General features: G+C 40.0%; 1 long non-coding RNA gene across 1 annotated transcript; it reads right to left on the bottom strand.

The window, feature by feature from the left end:
• Positions 1-697: 697 nt before the first annotated feature.
• On the bottom strand, positions 698-13,485 carry LOC134529863 (uncharacterized). The gene is made up of 2 exons (XR_010074721.1): positions 11,425-13,485; positions 698-1,637 (listed from the first exon to the last, which is right to left on the bottom strand). It is a non-coding gene; the product is annotated as an uncharacterized LOC134529863 (long non-coding RNA).
• Between the last annotated feature and the right edge of the window lie 2,856 nt (positions 13,486-16,341).

Here is a 16,341-nt window from a genome sequence, read left to right as displayed (position 1 = left end):
GTGCGATATCGCTGAAAAAGTGATGGTTTTGTGTTTAGGCCTAGGTTAGAAAATACTTGGTTTTCTGTGAATAAATTTATTGTTTTAAATCCTGCTCGTTTTTTTATGTACAGCCGATTGTGTTGGCATTTTAATAAATGTTTATTTATCCTAAATTAAAAGCACAATATCGTAAGGTATGTAATTTATAGTTATTTTACGGAAGTATTAAGAAAAGTTTTCTTTCACAATGGGTGAAAATAAATACAATTTTTGTGACTGTATCGGCAAAAAAAAGTATCGGTCCGGACGAATCCGATACGTTAATATCGGCTAATATTTAGTAACGGTTATCGGTATCGGCTCAGCACTAGTCATGACAGTAGGCATTTGTATTGGATCTATCTATCTTGTACATTGTAGTCATATGTCGATAGCTTGTTACGGGGTCGTGGCCTCTGATCTTTAATAAGCGGGGTTTTCGATTTAATGGCGCCACCGTGCAACGGGCACGGACCTATGAGAGACTCTTCGCCAGGGTCGTGACGTCGCCCATGTGAGACGTGATTTTAATTCCCCCTTTGAAAACAACCTAGTACTAATACCTGCCTGCTCTCAGCGTCGGGCACGCTACTCCCTACACAGTGGGCTCTTAGACGTCCCACACGCCGTCACACTCAACATGGCCTCACATATTTTAAAAAAATAAAAGAATATGTTTAAATTTACATGCCCTTATTTATTCGGCCAATCCGATTACACACGCATACAATTTAAACTGTAACAAACGCCCGCGGCACGAATCAGTTTAAGTGCAGTGACCAACCACGTGGTCACACCTTGACTTACGCATAAAGTTTGAGAAAAGACTGATAATGGTCACAAGGTAATTATTTAAGCAGTCCCCCGACCGAAAGAAGCTCCGAGGACTAAACGAAAAAATATTTGAAAAGAATTAAAGATGAACAGTATTACTAAGCAGTGATGAACAAGCGGTGAGGTCCCCGGAGTGCTGAAGCGTCTGCTCTCGGTCGTTGATGGCGGAAGACTGGGTTGAGCTCATGGCTCGGCTCGACTAACATGGCGTCCTCCCGCCGAAACAATTGCCGTTAATGGTATTTCTGATTTCGTGCCACGGGAAACTAAACCAACATGAAAAGGATTCTTAAAAAATTACATAATATTTACTGAATATAAAAAAAAAGGATAATAAAAATTACAATTATTAAAGAATATATTTAAACAGTGTCTGGCTTCCGTTTCGTTCGGTGTGCTTCAGGAATGTCCGGAAACGCCCTTATATTTAATTACACAATTTTAAATAAAAGTACATAAAAACCTCCTGGCCGATCAGCCGTCACGTCACACTCGGGGAACAATAAAACAATTTACACTGTTGAATTCAATTATATTTAGGGGTGCGGTGCACTGGCTCGACAGCGCCCTCTTGCCGGGCGATCAACACACACACACACGCACGCGCAAGTGGGAGGTTTGAACAGAGATGGTGGTGTTTGGGCGGTGGCATATCGGACTCAAAAAGGGCCCGCAGGCCCGGACGATGTCAAGCTGTACCATAAGTGCTTTCCTTGTAGTTCACTGTCCATAATGTAATTTGAACCTTGTCCCTGTGACTTTCACATTTGAGCAGTCTTTAGCTGTAAAAAAATACATAGTTATTTTCTTAAGTGCAGCTACTGACACCTAGTAAGTTATTTTGCCAATGTCTTTTCTATTAAATTTTTCAATAAGTTTCCTTCTCACCATTCTAAAATGTTGATCTATGATCTAAACTTGCGACATGACTTGCAAATACACTTGTTTACTTGTTTCTCAGGTAAAGAATGGTTATACTACATAGCTGTAAATTTGTTCATGTGTTCAGTTAGTTGGTGTGGCATTTGTCCATATATTTAAGTAAGTTAACTTGTATCAAGTGATTATGTTATTTCCCCTGGATACAAAATAATTAAATTTTTGTTTGGTATTTTAAGTAAACTATATTATGAATAGTTAGGCAATTTTAGGATGTATTATCTACAAAGTCACTTCAACTATTTTTCATCAGCATTTGTTTTCATTTGCGCATACGATTAAATTACATTTTAGTAATTAACCTTTTTTTGGTAAGCTATAGGTTAAGTAACTCGTTTCAACTTTTAACAATGACAATATAACAATTTTATTGTTTGTTAGGCATAATTATAAGTGTAAATTAATTTTAATGTGGATATATTTAAAGAAGTACGTTGTGAGAAATATTAGTAAATAATTTTTGCCAAACCTTTTTTTGTTAATGTATAGTTAAATGAATACAAATGTGCATGCAGTGCCATTTTATTTTTTAAAACTATTATGTTTCTTGTGTGAGGCATAGGTATGAGTTTAAGTAAATAGATTTTTTTAATGAGTGACAGTTTTAATGTAGGAGGTCTCAAATATTTGTAATATGACCCAGCACAAAAAATATTGTCTTCATTTGTAGTAAATATTCTTCAATAATATTGTCATCATGCATGTCAAACTTTAATTATTTCATTTTTAGTTTAGGTTCTTTCTAATTATGTATGAATAAAATAGAAGTATTTGTATTGTTTAATACTTAGGGCAGTGCAAAAATATATAATATTTCAAACTGGTACCAATCCCAAAAAAAAAATTGTTTTATATTGCTTTATGTTCGAGTTTTTAACTACTCTAAAAGCACTGGGTCATCATATAATCAGTACAAATACTGCAAGATCACTTGCTTTACACAATGTGCATTTATGAAATTTTTGAGAACTGGAAATCACTAAATTAATCATTTGTTTGCACTCTTACAACCTAAAACATAAATGTGGAGGATTGACTTGTGAATAGTATTAACAACTATCTTTGGTTTAAGCTATAATTTGTGATGGTTGGTAAAAATTAATTTTTAGTTATTTTCTATTCTTTTGCAGTTGCGAGATTCAATAGAACTCAACACAACAAAAAAATGTTTTGGCTGTATCATGTCTTGAGTTGCATTTCTAATTTTTCTACATCTATGTAATTTTAGGCTTGCAGACAAGTTTATTTACATTTTATTTAAAGTTAAATCTAAATCTTTATTAAAAAATCTGTTTGTGCTTAGCAAAGTTAGATGAACAACGTCCCTAGCCTTTCTGAAAAAGAGGCAGTTTTTTAATGTACAGTTAGTCGGCAGTTGAAGTTCACATAGGTCCTGCCGTGTTTTTCTCGTTCTGTTTGTAAACATTTTATATGACAAATATGAACATTGAACATCTTAGTTATCTGATCCGAACATTTTGTTGAAAGTTACTATCTGTCTCCACCCCGTTTGTTTCTCATTGAATACAAGTATCAAAAACACAGTAGACCTGAAACATGATATTTGTAATCTACACTGAATAAAAAGCATACACAAAATTAGGTTTTTTTTTTTTTCATTTTAATTTTAATATTCTGTGGTAGATCCTCTTTACAATAATGTACACAGGTTTACATCTATTCAAGTTAAAGTTGCAATTTTTGCTACATTACCTGTTTTTATATTTAAATATATGCACAATTAAATTCTTGTGAAGTCATGTGCACAATCCTCAGCAATCTGTTACAATTTTTACTTATTTTTTTATGTTAGTTACCTACATGTTCTAAGTACATTTATAAGCAACTTTGCAGGCATGGCCACAGAGAACATCAAAATTAGCTGAGAGCTGTGCTGTGAGCCACCGAATAATAGGGCCTATGAGATCATGGTGCAGATTCTTGAGATGTTTTCACTTCATTTCGTAGTAGTTTATTTATAATATGGCAATGGATTGCAGTCCACTATTCTTGAGTAAAACACAGTTTTGAAATGAAATTTTGTGTTTTCAGAAAAATTTAACTTCTTGCCAGCATAGTGAATTTCAAGGTGAAATTAAATTAAAATTAAATTTTACATAACTTTAATATAGTTTGTTATGTGGTTTGCTTTTATTACTCAATGGTTTTTATGATCAATTCTCTGTCAGGCCAAGGACAATATCTGTGTTACAATGAACAAAATAAAAATCACTATTGCATATATGCCAATTTTTATGGTTTATCTGTAATTTTTACAGAAAATAATCTGCATTACAGTTGTACTGAAATTCTAAAATTCTTACACTTTTTATTAAGCTTACAAATTGTTTTGACTTTTTTTTTGTAATTTTAGTACAATATGGGGTCATAATCAGTGTTGTTAAGTAACGAATTACAAGTAATCGGATTACTTGTAACGATTACTTTTCAAGTAATTTATACTTGTAACGAATTACATTTAAAAAATGTAATTCGTACTTGTAATCGGAATACATAACATTAATTGTAATCGATACTTTATATTTACTTGCCGTTACTTTTATTCTTGGAACGTATAATGAATACAATTAAGAACAAGAATTGTATTAGTAAAGTTTATAATTTTACGCTTGTAGTGCTCCGATCGTATGCACAACATCTATGATCAAAAATGAAGAGCCATAGTGACTTGCAGTGTCTCCAACATTACCCTATCCTAAAATTACATTTTAAAAATTTAACACATCGCTGCCGTCAAGTGTCTTTTTAGTGTTGGTAAAGATGTTTTTGCCATCAAGAGAGGGAATCTATCTGATGAGAACTTAAAAATGCAATTGTTTTGTAAGGTCAATTCCACTACTTGTATGAAGTCTTTTGATGTTATTCAAGCAAGTTTGTCCTCAAATATTATTCATTTAGTTAAAGATATAAATTTAATCATTACATGAAATCATTTTTTTAACAAAACAAATATGTATGTTTATTAATGTAACAAAGTGTAAAAAAATTGAATCATAGGACATTTTTAAAATGGTAGTGGAAAGTAATTGTAATTGTAATTTTACTGATTACTTCTATGTAAAGTAATTTTTACTTGTAATTAGTTACATTATCACCACAGTAATTGTAATTGAGCCCAATTACTTTTTCCGAGTACTTTTAACAACACTAGTCATAATGGTGTATTTTGTCACATAAATAAGAAAAGGCAAAAAGTATATAGAAAGAAATATGTAAATCAAGCAAACAAATTGGAAAGCAGATACAGAATTTTTTTTTTCATAACTGAAAGAGAAATAAGTTAACATGACAAATAGGGAAGTTGAGTTGCGTGGTGGCAATATAAATGGCAGCATTTGCTGTTAAGTTGTTTTTGTGTTGCATGTGTTTGGAAGTTTAAAGTGTCTGTATACAGATATTTAGTGTTCAGTGAGGTTGTTTGTACCATCATACTGTCCATCAACAATAAAAGACAGTATGGAGAGGTATTTCGGTTGCTGTATCCGGAAATGTTTCTGTGTACATATCACCAAAGCAAAAACACCCAAATAATGCAACTCTCAGCATGTGACAACAGATATAAGTGTTTCTCGTGGCTGGAATAACAATGTTTCTAATCACTTGAAGTGCTTGAAACACGTAAGCAATCTGAAATCTGCTGAAGACAACAAAATATAATCAATATTTATTTTCCTCAAGATGTACTAGAACACTGGTGTGATTTAAGTGGAATGTTATTTTACCAGATTTTTAATAGAACATTGTATTACATTTAATGTAGCAGATCACGCTGGAAATTTGTTCCAGAAAATGTTCCAGGCTTTAGATACAGCCAAATATTATTGTTACGAGACAGCCAAAGATGGCTGGAGATGCATTCTGGCCGTGCTTATCTGTGGGGGAAATACCGCTGCGATCCATTTTATCCCTTCCCCCTGCCCTTTCCAGATAGATTTAGTATCTTTCTCTCCTTGTACATTATGCGCGTCCTGAGAGCACCATCATTAGAAGTTACGTAACTAGGACACCAGTGTCTTGCAGCTTTTATTGTTAAGTCTGAGATTCTGATGGTATGACACTTGAGAGGGCTATTAGACCTTTCCAGGGCGGAACTTCCCAGGTATGTAAAACAACACCGAACTCCAGAGAGTGATAGAGGCTGGTGGCGATACCAGCACGCGAGTGCGAGACTGGTGAGAGTAAGTGAAATGAAGAGGGTGAGTGATCCCTTAGCGAGCAATAGTGGGCGACTTTACATTGACTTTGTCTGAAAAGATCATTGCAGCTGGGACCGGATTTTCTGGTATGGTGTTGTGTGTGTGGCGAACGAGGGAACGGTGCGAAGCAGTGTGTTGGAACTAAGGTGCGTGGTAAGAAATTAACAGGAGCGAAAGCCACTTTTGAGCCCAGCTCCAGTGGAGACAATAAAAAATGTTCTTTTGAAAGTGTGATTAATTTTTGGACAGATATTTAAGATTTTTATAATATAATTAATAGTTTAAACACTTTTTAATAATTAAAACTATAGTTAACTAACTAGGCTATCCTGGACTTGTTTCCCTACACGTAACGGTATATTTTGGGTGCAAGAATATGGCGATAGTCAAATGGCATTCAGCCAACTTTCACAGGTTAAGCTTTTGTTTGATGGGCCATTTTTTTGTCTACAGATGAAAATAAATTATACAATACAAGCTGTACCCACTTGCAGGGGTGGCCTTAGGGCTGTGCGACTGCACCAGGCGCCATCGTAGGAGGGTGCAAAAATGCAATGATAGATTGCCTGTGCAAAAAATAAAACCCAATGACCTTACCACTAAATCCTACCTGGCTGAATAGATTTTGTACAGCAGTGAGCTGTGTTGTGCGTATTTCAAAGGTATACACATATAGCTTGAAATTCACACCTGACACACAAATATAAACGATTTGAAACCAATATCTATATATTTTATAACTTGCTTATAGTACATAAATATCAAAGAGTGTATTATTGCTAGTGACCTTAGTTGAATCAACTCGAGTTGCCCATCACAAGTTCTGTCCGCCGACCGCCAGCCGTTCTCTTGTCTACAATGTATTTAATGGCAGAATGCTTTATTATTGTTGTAAGATATTGAAAGGAAACAATGTGTATGTGCAAGTTTATCTTGCTGGGTGGAGGAAATGAAACTTAAATGACGTTCTACAATAACATAAATCACTAAATATATGTTGACCATTTGGTCACTAACACTTAACCACTCTACCAGTACAGGCTGCATCAGTGTTAAGTTAATTCAGTAATGCCTTTTATACTATGTCATTTGTGTTTACATTAAATATGATTTAAAAACAATATGTTATTTATGAATAAAGTGATGAGTGATCAAATTATATTGTCAGGTATTCACTCGCTGACCTAACACCTGACACCGTCCCGACCATGGCATCTAAGCCCGTGCTCCGCACCGCTAGTACCAGACCCCGTTTTCGGAGCGCACCCCTAGCCCGGCGGGCGTGACCCCACTAGACTCAAATAAATTTCAGGGCGTAAAACCCCGGGGGCTTGACCCCATAAAACAATTAAGGAACAAGACATTAGGACACAATTATTAATTACAGGCATTAAACAAATGTGTCATTGCTGCTCCGTGCGAGCTCCGCACACACGGAGCAGACAACGAACCTCATTACCAGTCACCGCGGCCACTGGCATTAATTAAAGTGCCTGTGACAATGATTGATTCAGATTAAGAGAAATCCAACTAAAACAGTTCACAGTGAGACAATATTTTAATAAATTTACAGTCGCCAACTTGATGCCACTGCCGTCGTCCGGGGTCTCGGGCTCAAATCCCGGTGCGGTTCCTAGCGGAGTGGCTATTGTGAATGTAATGTATCCGGATGGGCGCCAGACTAGCTCTGGTGCTAGTCGGTAGGTGGGTCGTGGGGTCGATTGCCCTGCGTGGCCCACTAGGACCGTCGGCGAAGTTGCGTGGGTTTAAGGAATTCCCTACTCGGCGGTGGTTGGGAATCGTAGGGTTAAGTAATCATACGCTGGAATGAGGCAATAAATGACGTGCGTCATTTATTCAGACGACTGTGGTCTAGGTGTAACGACGTTGGTTACACGCCACGTCGTACAACAGGTGACGTCACAAAATACAAAAACTACACAATTACACACAACTGAGTCTGAAAGTTACTTAATAAACGTGGCACAAGTTTACAAAAGAAAAACGCTCAGTTCCAAGGTGTCGTACAAAGTCACTAAATATTCCGTATTAGCGTGGCACTAGGCGTTTCTGAGCCTGGTTACTCAAACGAGGGGTGAGGGTGATTGGAGGCGGCCAATCCCGTAAATCTACGTATCGAGGCAGTGCTCGCGTCCACGGTCGTGGAGCGCGGACTGCAGCTAAATTCGCTCAAAGTTCCCTTGCGGGGTGGTGTCAGTGCCGGAGCGACTGATTTTAACTAAAGTTCTGTTCCTCGGGAGACGGCCCGTGCCGGATGCTGAACCTACCCCGCGGACCAGGTGTGGTGCAGGGGGGTTTTAGATTTATGCGGCCGGATTAGGTCCTGGACCGAAAATTGGACCGGGTACGCATGGAGAGATTATTAAAAAAGAGGTTTTAAGAAATGACTATATTTACCAAAGTGAGTTTGATGTAGACAAAGGATGATGTGTCTCCGTGGGACGTGCGTCCGCCCCGGTCCACGAGTCGCGCTGTACTGGCGTCATGTCATGGCGTCCGGCCGAGGCTCGGTGGCCCTCGCGCCAGGGTTGACCTCATTACGTTAGTTTCTATGTGACATGTTAAATAAGAGAATTTAAGGGCATTAAATTCTTATATTAATTATTAAAGCTGAATCAAGATCATTCGTCCCTTCTACAAATTGAAGTTATTAAGTTTAGAAATTATTTCATTTAAATTTTACGTCACACCAGTGACTGTTCGTCTCTTGCCGGATTGCTCTGGTGGGGGTAATAACGTAACACGAGGGATGAATAATTATGTCATATGGTTTCATTGATTAATTCAGGCAGAAGGCCGCCAGGGGGACACTCGCACACGTATCGACGTATTACACACGTGAGTGCCCAGGCACTCCTACGTCGCACTTTCGTCAACCAACTTTAAATTAATACGTAATACTGTTTAATAATCTGTGTTTGTTTTTATAACGTGGTTGGTTGAAATTACGGTCTGTTTATTTGGGTGGGGCATGGTTCTACCTTGGTTGCTGGTGGCTCGCCTGACTCGGGTGGGCCATGGCTAGGGGCGCGTTCCGTTAGCGGGGTTGAATACTGGCGGTTGCAGGTCGGGCTTTACGGTGGCCTTCGGTCGGACGACGTCACCACAATTCAAATAATGAAATACTACAAAACAGTTGTTAAGCCTCAAGCACCCAATTACCAGGTGCTACCTTTTAATTGAGCATTTGGAACGTGGTTTTTAGCTTATAATAGAGCAAATTAAGTTGTGTGCCGGAAATTAGGCATTTCGTCACTTTTTTAAATTTTTTCTATAATTTTAAAATTTTTCGGGGTTTCAATTTTTTTTAATTTATCTGGTGGTTAATGGGGGTGATTTACTTTTTGTTAGGCGGGTGTACGCCACCGATTTAAACTTTGTGCCAGTGGACCGAAGCCCCTTCCCAGGGGGCCAATCTGATATTTTGCTGTCTAATGTGGACATGGTCAGCCCGGTTGAAATTTCTCTCGCCTGCAGTCACGCCCCGAGTTTGTAATTTTAATTCCCTGCATGACCAAAACTGCTTTGAGCAGCTCCTGGGCTGTAAGCTGCTACCTTGTAGAGGCCTGCTGAGAAAAGCATGTCTCGTCACGAAGCAGTCTCCAGTGGAGCTGCGTTCCCACCTAAGTGGCTATTTCTGCCCCCCCCCCCCCCCTCCTCTCTCTCCTCATCACTTTAGTTCTGAGAAATTAAGCTAAGAGCAGTGACCGGACGGGACGATGACCTGATGCAAAAACCTTCTCCCGGGTCCGACAGACACATCCCTGACATCTAGCGGCAAAAAAAGTAACCGCGGGCCTGGTCGCCAGCGGGCAGAGCTTACCCTCATGACACCTGGTGGCAAGTCTGCTCACCACCTCAAGTAGTTCCCCCTTACGCCGCTAGAAGGCAGCGTCGCGGTGCCATAAGGCACTATGCTTTCCTCTCGCGGCCCGGAGAAGTCGATTGTTCTTTGTTTTCGTTTCGGTCCGGTAGAGAGCGCGCATGTCATGTTGTTGCCACGACCGCCTCGGACCAAGGGCGCCCATATGATAATTTGTAGGGGGGGGCCAGACTTAGGGGTATGAAGTATTTTTAATCTTTTGGAAGACTTAACTGCGGCTTGTTACTAGCCATAAAATAGTTCCAGTTCTGACCCTGTTAAAATTTTTTGTCCTGTTACTAAAATACTAGACCACAGTACTCATTCGCCATAAAAAAAAATCTTTATTGGCTACTTTATTAATTAAATATTAACTATTTTATTGAAACAAATGAATTTTTAGCATTAAAAATGCAGGAATACAGTCCTTAAACTTTTACAGCGTCTCGGGTACACGGATATCAAGAATACAGTCCTTCAACTAATTGCTCTCTTTACCCCTAAATAAATGTCGCGTACAAATTAAATTAAAATAATTATAAAGTTGAAAACGTGTTGGTCAAAAGATTCAACTTTGGGAGAGAAACGATTTAAATATGTTATCACAGTCAGAAAACAGTTGTTTTTAAATGTAACACCTGAAATACGCTTATAATTATAGTCAAAAATTGTTTCACAATTAAATGAATATTACTATGTTTCGATATGAATCATAATTGCTTATCATTTAGAATTAGCACAGATGGATTCAGTAGTCGAGGACTATAAGTTTATTAAGTGATAGTAAAGCGCAGAAAAAATTAGTTTATTATTAAACTAGACAATTTAACCAAACAGTATTTATTTAGAGGTTAAGGAATTAAGTGACACCAAAACCAATGAAAATAATCGAAAATTTCTAAATGCTGACATAACTCATAATCAGCTTTACACAGAAGAGTTTAGTTCAGCGCAATTAATCCACACAAAACAACTGGACAATATGTCGACGCGTATTTTAAGAATATAAGAAGATCCACATCGCAGTATAATTTTTTTTCGTGTCGTGTGGTGCGGGCCCATAGGCTACAGCCTAGATAGCCTGCGCGTAAATACGGCCCTGATAAACCCTTAAATAACATGTTCAGTACTTAACTTCAGAATTAAGAGTACATTAGAACCTCGATTTTACGGAGCCCGGACTCAACGAAGCCGGGTTTTTACGAATACATTTTTCAGGAACCAACTAAAATTCGGAAATTTTGACACCAAAATATATTTAATAAAAATTAAAAAAACACTATGAAAACATATAAAAATATTAATTTTTTATGCACAGCGTATTCATATTTTAAAGCTAATACAACAGCCATTTACCGTTAGTGAATATTGTATAAGTTATTGCGGCATCAAACTCAAAATCGAAAAGAAAAAATGGACTAGTTACACTTTATTTGTCGCAAAGTTTGAAATTTCTTCGATTGAAAAATTATGTCAAGGCCGTAAAAATATATATTTTACCGCAAATGAACTATACTCAACATTACTTACTCATTCCAACATTTCCAGCTCGTGAGCATAGCAACTGAGCTTGAAACCTTGTGAAGCGTGAGAGAAAGAAACGATATTGAGTAGCTACTTCCTCTCCTTTCCGCTAATATCCAACAACCCATGCCATTAGGCATTATCTTGACATGTGTCGCATTCATTACCTTCGCTGCATCGGTTTCCCAGTAAAAAACGCTCAAAAATGGTATAACTGACAGCAAGTAGACGTGACGAGCGAATTTTCAACTAAGTTTTTTTTAACTTACTATACAAACAAATAATTCCCTGTGGCTATCACAAATTCAAGGGCTTCTCGCACTAAAATGTACTGTGTTTTTAATGAATGTCTGTCGTTACAGAGCAGCGTTTTTCTTCACCAAATAAGCCTATGATTAGAGACAGTAAAAATTCGCGGATTCCTTTCAAGACAGGCTGGAATCCAAACTCATTTAGCTTAATGCTGCGTCAGTGATTGGACCGCAATTTACCTGAAGGACTCTAGGCCAATGGCAAAGACTCAACTAAAGAAGTATCGAATCATAAGAATCGCAATAAACAGGTGTCCCGAGTCGGTAGCCAATGACCAGGTGATAGTTGCCCGAGTACATAGAGAATCGTGGAGTCTATCCGAGTGGTCATTGAAACCGCGAATTTTTTCAGTCCCTACCTATGATCACTTTTATGAAACAGTACAGGTGTACACTGAACTGTGTGCTTGATCTCCTCGATTATGTTACTAAAAGTGCGTTCATTCATATTCTTCAAGCCTATCTGTTAAAGATTAACTGATAAATATGATAAGGTGAAGTCCATAAAAATGCAAGGCAGGGAATTCTTCCAGCTCATCAACCTAACCCTGGAAAGTCTCGTCTGTTTTCAGTTGTCTCTGGCAAGGAGTGAACAAGTTTGCAAACTCAAATATAAATTTATTTTAGTAGCACGCGTCTTACGAAAAGGAAAGATATCCAAGAAAGGCATGTCGGACAACCTACTGTCACCACACAAAAGTTAACATGATGCAATGCGTGGTGCAACTGTGTTTAGTCGCTGTGATGTCACTATGCAATGAGGCAAGTTGTGGAATGTTAAAAAAAAATAAGGGGAACGCAAGGGAGGGCAGAGGGCAGATGGCAGTCTTGTTTTTACTATTTAATATTATATATATTCCGTTCAATAAATTATAACATGTATCTTCACGGGGTGGGGTGTTTAAAATTTTATGAAGATAACGATTTTACGAATGCAATCCAAGCGACCGTGAGCGTACGTAAAATCGAGATTCTAGTGTAAATTGCTTACGAGTCTACTGAAGGTAGCGGAATCCTTATCCCTTTAAACACTTTTGAAGGGAAAAAGTGGTTTTCCTCAAATTCAAAATTCCAACATAAATTTTACGTTGTAGACTTTTCTGGACAATAATTCTTATTTGAGTAACTTTAAAGGTGTTAGCTTACCTTAAAAATTGTGAATAATCTGAACGGATGTGACGAATGAGGAAATCTAAGAAACACTACATAATAACACTTTCACTGATTTATTTACACTTAAGTTATTTATACTGACTGAATACACTAAACTAAATCTAGACCAGATGCATAAAACTGTAGACCTAAAGACTATTGAAAAATCTCTGTTTTGAGATGTTATTTGTGAACATACACATTATGACGAAAAAGTAGCAAAACATTTCGCCGTCTACAAGCACGTGTCAACTGTCGCGTCGTCTAAACTCTGACTGTTCTAAATCTGTTGTGTTGTGTTATCGCGTGAGCTTGGGTAGCATTACGAAGGGGAATGACTCGCCACGGGCGTTGCGCTTGAACAGCGTTTTCTCCCTGTACACAACACCTTATATCGCAGCGGCAGAAACTAATGCTTGAACTAACATAAAAAATGAAGCAGACATGTAAAAAACGATATACAATAATATCTTCGTGTTGAACCACTTCTACATAATACCGAATTTAAATAATTTTCTTTAAAGTAAAGCACCTGACTACACTATTTTTTTTCCTTCCCTGAAAGCTAGGGGGGGGCCACGGCCCCCCCCTGCCCCCGGGTATGGGCGCCCTTGCCTCGGACTCCTTCGGAAATTTTCGGCTTAGAACCGAACCTACCCCCTCCTTTGACCCGGGGCCTTACCGCCCGATTTAATTAGGGGTTTTGGCCGACTGCGGGGACTCAGCCCTCTGACCTCGGCTACTGACCTCGTCTCATCTACGTCCTCTGCGATAAGAGGCTTTTTGCGGGAACGGTGATTTTCGCGTGCACGAGAATGTAGTCAGTTTGCTTAAGGGATGTGATCCCGTTTGTACAGTAGCCAGGCAGAGGTAGTTTTTAGAAAAGTCATGCGTAGTTAAATTTTTATTTCTTCTTATTTAATTCTAAAAATTCCGGTTTCGTCCGCGCATCCTGATTTCTCGGTCCGCGGCATCCTGATGTCGGCGCGAGACACCTAGTGAGCTCCGAACTCTACACCCTGGTTGGTGAGTAATTTTTTTTCTTTTCCCCCCCCCCATTCCCGTTTGTTGGCCTTTTGCGCCGACGGTATAGGACTGTCTGGAAGCAAGTCTAATTCGTTTTGGATTTGATTTGGGTTTCAGACAGGGTCGAAGTGCTGGAGAGAGAAATCGCTCCCAGCTCGTGGTCCTGCACCTCCACTGCGGGTCACGTTAGAAGAGAGGTTTCCACGACCCGACGTTATTTTTTGAAGACCCGGGTGGTAATGTGAAATCAACATCCCCCCCCCCCCCCAATTTCTAGCTACGAACTACATAAATCGAATGAATAGCCTACCAGCGAACAGTGCTTTCCTCAAGAATATGTAGAATCAATAAAACTAATCAGCGATGTAATTGTTGGGACATTCAAATTTGGTGCAATTTTTAAATTTTAATTATGTAATAATTTTTGCTAAGGTGTAACATGTACTGTTTTAATTACTCCTGGGGCGCCCCCTTTAACTTTGTTATTTGCTAAGATTTTTATTGTCAGGTTTGAATAATACGAACACAAAATTCCTTAATAATAAAACAGGGAACCTATAGACCAAGCTACTTGTGTAGTGTTAATTTATTTATGATATACCTTGTTCCCTTAAAAGATCCACCAGCTCCCCAGTTGCTTGTGTCAGGGAGATCCAAATTATCTTGTTCTCCACCTCGTGCCACCTCTGGTCAATAACTTAATTTTTCTTATTTTTTTTTTACCCAGCAGTTTCCAAGGCTCCTTTTAATTAATTTAAAATAATCTAATTTTGAGGCACGAGGGGCGTTTCAGTTGATATAAGTTTTTGGCGCCGACTCGCAAAGGGGGTGAAAGTTTCCCTCCCTTGCGAGGCGGCCATGTTCGGCAGTCTCCAACCACACCGCGCCGGGTCAAGACGTGTGTCCGTGAGCAGCCTTCAATTTTGTTCCACCAATCGTTCACTTTGTACTTGATTTAATAACCAAACTCTTTTTAATTCATTGCTGCTTACGTAGACTCGGTGTGTATTTCGCGGACCCGTGCTTATCTGGACTGTTTCCTTCATGATTCTGCACCGTGTCGCGCACCACGCAATTTACGGCACTGGCCGACTCCAGCCAACTCGTCGTTAATCGTCGCGCATACGCCTGCTGGCTACAACCTCACATAAGTGTAGAATCGTATTTAGGACCACGCTCATTGAGCCCTCTTAAGACAATTAACTTTCGGCGCTGGCCGCCTCCAGCGAACTAGTATTCACTTCCCCGTGAGACTGCCACGACAAATTCACAGTGTTATGTTAGTGTCGTGAATTGTTTTGTAATCAGCGTGTGTTAGTGTAATAGTACAATGGCTCAGACGCCGCATAGCACACTATCCCAGCTTTTGTAGCTGTTCTGCCACCGCGTACTGTACGTGTACGGAGTACAACTTACCCATGCGTACCACTGGAGAAGTCCGTGGTTTAAAAGCCAATTTAATATAAACTGTGTCGTCTACGATTATTTCGCACCATTCCGTCCTCCACACGGCCGAGCGGCCTCACAGCCAAGTCGGGAGTTTCAGGGTAGATTCCCAGCCGCGTACCTGGCGGAGGCAGCGTACCTGCGACCCATCACCAACGGCCTAGTGTCCCACTAGCCTACCCCCCCCCCCCCCGCCACCACGCACAACAGCAGCACCGCGACGCCCGTAGTGCCCGTCAGGTACTTCCCATGTCTTCTACAGAGGCCGGGTGACTGCAAATGGCGCCCTTGCGTTGGGCATAATAGCAGAGCCAGAAACCAAGAAAATCGGATATAGATCAGATAAAGGGGACGGAAGATGGCCATTTTGGATGTGCGCAGAGGTGCGGCGATAAAGGGACCACCGGAAGAGCGCGGCACCGCCCGCGCCACACCTCCGCCAACTTTCACTTTCACCTCCACTCCCCCCTCCTGGCCTTCAGCGAGCATCCTTGTCCGCGCACAACCCCTCCAAATCCACCGCTTCCCTCCCATTTACGCACGTCTGGCCGCGCGCCAACTCCCCCCACCAGGGAGCGGGTTGTCAACAGAGCTTCGTGCGCGCGCGGAGTAAATATCAACACAGAAGCCCCGTGCGACGCAATGGCGGACAGGCTCAAGACAAACAGCTGTAGAGTTTGCTACTGGCCACGGGGCAGAGACCTGCTGACGGGAAAGGCTAATACACTTGCCGTCACCCGACCTCTGTGAAAGGTCCGGTGGGTACCTGACGGGCGCTACGGGCGTCGCGATGCTCTTATTGTCTGGAGGGGCGCCAGGCTAGCGGGCTGCTAGGCCGTTGGTGTGGGGTCGTGGGTACTCTGCCCCCGCGTGCCCCGCCAGGTACACGGCTTGAATGTAACCTGAATGGTTCTACGCTTGACTGTGAAGGCCGCTCGGCCGTGTGGAGGACGGGGAATTATGGAAAATGATATACGAGTTGGCGAGA

This window comes from Bacillus rossius, chromosome 2 (genome assembly GCF_032445375.1).
Source record: "Bacillus rossius redtenbacheri isolate Brsri chromosome 2, Brsri_v3, whole genome shotgun sequence".
NCBI lineage: Eukaryota > Metazoa > Arthropoda > Insecta > Phasmatodea > Bacillidae > Bacillus > Bacillus rossius.
The sequence above is the reverse complement of the archived record's forward strand: the minus strand, read 5'-3'. Positions and strand labels throughout refer to the sequence as shown.